The sequence below is a fragment of the Rhagoletis pomonella genome, unplaced genomic scaffold (assembly GCF_013731165.1).
Source record: "Rhagoletis pomonella isolate Grant_MI unplaced genomic scaffold, Rhpom_1.0 Rhpom_scaffold_00007, whole genome shotgun sequence".
NCBI classification, from domain to species: Eukaryota; Metazoa; Arthropoda; class Insecta; order Diptera; family Tephritidae; genus Rhagoletis; species Rhagoletis pomonella.
Window position 1 is genome coordinate 10,000,306 of NW_023458561.1, and position 4,212 is coordinate 10,004,517.

The following is a 4,212-nucleotide window of genomic DNA, read 5'->3' on the forward strand; positions in this document are numbered from 1 at the left end:
GCAGCGGTTACCAAGATATACACATGTAACCAAAAGTGGGCGTGGCTACGCCCATTTTCCAAAAATTTATAATATTCTTATTTTTCGTCTAAAAATTGTTGTAAATATCAATTTTGAGTGAATAATCTTCAGTAGTTACTAAAATATCGCAGTTTTCGTATTTCTGAAAATTACCGTTATATGGGATGTGCGGCTGTTTAGTATGCTGTATCAAGGCCCAACAACTGTGCCATGTTTGGAAGAAATTGGTGCAGCGGTTACCAAGATATACACATGTAACCATGAGTGGGCGTGGTTACTGTCCGATTTCGCCCATTTTCAATACCAACCTACCTTGGATTAACGGAAACCTACATACCAAATTTCGTTGAGATATCTAAATTTTTGCTCGAGTTATCGTGTACAAGGACGGACAGACAGACGGACAGACGGACGGACAGACAGACATGGCTTAATCGACTTCTCTATTCATTCTGAGCATTTATGTATACATTTGTCTATATCTATCTCGATTCGCTTTGGCTGTTACAAACAACCGTTATGTGAACAAAATTAATATACCCTTGTGCACAAGTGCGCTCGGGTATAAAAATGACATTTGGATTGCATAGGTGTGCGTGTGTGTGTGGGTTTGTGTGTACAAGTGTGAGGTGTATACAGAGTGGTGTATAAGAAAAGTCAAGAGGTGTTATGTTTACAATGTTGCGGAGCGTGTGTGTGAATGGGTAGTGGATATGGGTACCATCTGCCGGCGTCGATCGGTGGTGCAGCGCACGAGCGGAAGTCCGGGGTAGCCTTCGCGGAAGCGCTCATTTGGCTATCCCGGCCCCCTAGGCGAATATTCAGCCTAGTAACCGCTGCCATTGTTGAAGGGTCTGGACCACGTTACTGAGGCCAGTTTCCCGGCGATGATGCGAGCCAGAGTGTCGCCGACGTGTGATGGTGGAGGGATGACGATAGTTTGACTGCTGCCAATGGGTGCGATTTCGGTTGGTAGTAGAATGTCGACGTTGCACTCCCGGCTCCCGTTGTTGCCACTGATGATCATCGCGCCTGATCAAAGGCACATTGTCCCGACATACAATTCGATGCAACAGCGTGTGGTGTTGCCGAAGACAGATTTGGCACCCGTTCGTGGTGCACTCCCTTGTGGCATGAGTTAGCGCCAGGCAATTCACGCAATGCCCATGCGCTCGGACCACCTGTTGTCGTTGCGTTGGAGACATGCCCCGGAAAATAGGGCAAATCCGTAGTGGGTGTGGACGGCGGCATAGACCGCAGCGGATGCCAGGTAGATTACGGGGTACCGCAGAGATCTGCCCTTGCTGGCCTTCTTCCATTCGATTTGGTACCGTCCTTGGGTTATGTATGCGTGCCGTTGCAACCGGTGGGACCGCAGGCTGTGGAACGTTGGCGCGGGGCGCCGCCCTTGGTGGTGCTGAGGCATTTCAACGTCCATTTAAGAAGAAATCGCGACTTTAATTTTGGGTAGAAATTTTAGATGGCGGTTAGTGGCCGATTAGTGGGTTAATCGGGTATTCTTATTTACGTTAGTTGAGTTGCGTGGTTTTAATTTTATTTTCGGTTTTAAGTGTGACGGAATTACGATTATTACGTTTCATGGATTATTAGCATTTTCGGTCGGTAGAAGGCAAAGTTTTACGAACGGTCGAGTTAGTGTACAGTTTTGTGTGCGCAAATCTACGACTCGTATGTGACCGTCGGAGCCACGATGTAATTTTTCGATTCTTGCGAGGCGCCACTCGGTGGGGGGGAGACACTCATCGTGAATGAGAACACAATCTCCGATTTTAGGCTTCTCTTGAGTGTTCTTCCATCTATATCTTTAATGGAGGTCTTTTAAATAATCTTCCTTACATCTAAGACTGAATTCATGAGGGAGCATTTTCATTCGTTCCCATCGATTAATTAAAGATAAGGATTGCTCGTCTGGTTCGGATATTGCCAGAAGTGGAGCTCTTCTAAGAAAATGCCCAGGGGTAAAGGCAGTGAAATCGGAGGGATCTTGCGAGAGCGCAGAGAGGGGTTGTGAGTTAAGAACGGCTTCAATTCGGGTTAATAATGTAGTAAATTTTCAAAGTTAAATTTGCGACTTTTTTAAAATGTGTTTTGAAGCTTTTTACAGCTGATTCCCATAGACCACCCATATGTGGGGCACTTGGTGGGATAAATTGCCAATCAATGCCTTGGGGTGCGTATTTTGTAGCGATTTCAAGCGAGACCTCCTCTATAAATTTTACAAATTGTTTTTCAGTGGCTGTTTTGGCTCCGACAAAGGTTTTTCCATTGTCGCTGCGACGAAGCGAGCAAATGCCGCGAGAAAAGCCGCAGTTGTCAGATCAGAACATAGCTCCAGGTGTACTGCCTTTGTCGTAAAGCATACAAAGATAGCCAAATGGAAGCCTTTATCTGGAAAGGCCCAGCAAAGTCAACACCAGTGGTAGTGAAGGGCAGAGCGAAATTGCAGCGTTCAGGTGGAAGAGCCGCCATGATCTGCATGCGCATTTTCTGCTTATGTATAGTGCAGACTATACACATGAATATGCATTTTTTTATCAGTGGCTTTAGTCGTGGAATATAAAATTCTTGACGGACTATTGAGGCGATGTTCGGCATGTAGCATTAATAAGAGAAGAAATCTGAGGTATAGTGTTGCAAAGGGCCGTTCCACCAGAGTGAGGAGGTGGTGAGGTGCAGGGGTTTGCAACCTCTTGTGCCAAGATCGGCGAGGTTATCAGCACTGTCTACATGTCGCCAAATTGCTGGCCCAACTAAATCAAGTAATTGGGCTGTGCGATTGGAAACATATATTTTCCATGAGTGGGGTGGTTTTTCTAACCAAGCTAAGACGATCTCTGAGTCTGACCACAGATATAATTTTTGATTGGTCATGTTTAAATGCGTTTGCACAGTTCAGGCTAATTTTGCGAGTAGTAGCGCGCCACAGAGTTAAAGTCGTGGTAGACTTAGTGTTTTGAGAGGTGCCACCTTGGCCTTTGCTACTAATAAATGGCTTGAAATTGTGCTGTTAGTTTGGGTGCGCACATATATAGTTGCGCAATATGCCTTTTCAGAGGCGTCGCAGAAGCCATGCAGTTGTACTTGGTATTCGGGGGAGTAATTTGCCCATCTAGGGATTTGTATCTCGGAAATAGCATGTAAGTTGTTAGCAAATTGGAACCATTTTACCAAGCGAATTGGTTTTACTTGCTCGTCCCATTCGCTTCCGGCTAGCCATAATTCTTGTATCAGGATTTTCGCTTGTATCATAATTGGCGAAAGCCATCCTGCGGGGTCAAAAAGTTTCGCTACAACCGACAGAATCTGTCTTTTAGTTATTGCGGATTGAGCAGATATTGAGTCAAGAGTATATGAGAACTTATCTGAGATCGCATTCCATTGTATGCCCAGGGTTTTTGTTGTACTTTCCTTTTCGAACATTAGGAGGTTTGAATCTGATAAATTTTCTTTATTTCTATATTTTAGGATTGCGGGGTGATTGGGGATTATTTTTTTTAGGGGGAACCCTGCTGAGTTGAGGGCTTGTATCACTTGTGATAGTACTTCGTACGCTTGGGGTAAGCTGTGGCTTCTAGATAGGATATCGTCCACATATGTTTGTGTTTTTAACACAGGGGTTGCTAGGGGTAATGATTCTTTTATATCGTTTGCATGTATATATTTTATAAACAAAACAAAAAAATATTTATTGGTTCAAAAAAAGGTGGGTAGGCACTGTGGACAATGGTAGCTATAGATGAGCACCACCTCTGCATGATTGTAAGTTAAGCAGAGCCCGCAATAACTCCGGAACAGTGTCCGGAGGATGCATCAGACTAGGCCGAGCATCGTAATTTCTTCGCAAAATAAACCTAGCGGACTTGAAGTGTTACTCCAAAAGTTCTGTGTCTTTTTACAAAAAAAAAAGGAACTTAGCAAGTGGTAAGAGCCCGAAAAATACATTGGCAAGTAACTATGGTCCTTCGAGCCGGAAATAGAAATCGAAGAAATTAAAAAAATGAATGAAATTGTAAAAGAAAAGAGCAAATATCAAAAACTAGGTGACTTCAGCAGATAGTGTTTTTACTTATGAAACTGTATGGTGTTACAAAGCTTGAATAATGCTATAATGGATTTTCGTTTTAAACCAAACCGAAAACCACCCAAGAATAGTTCGGTTCGGTTCAAAAC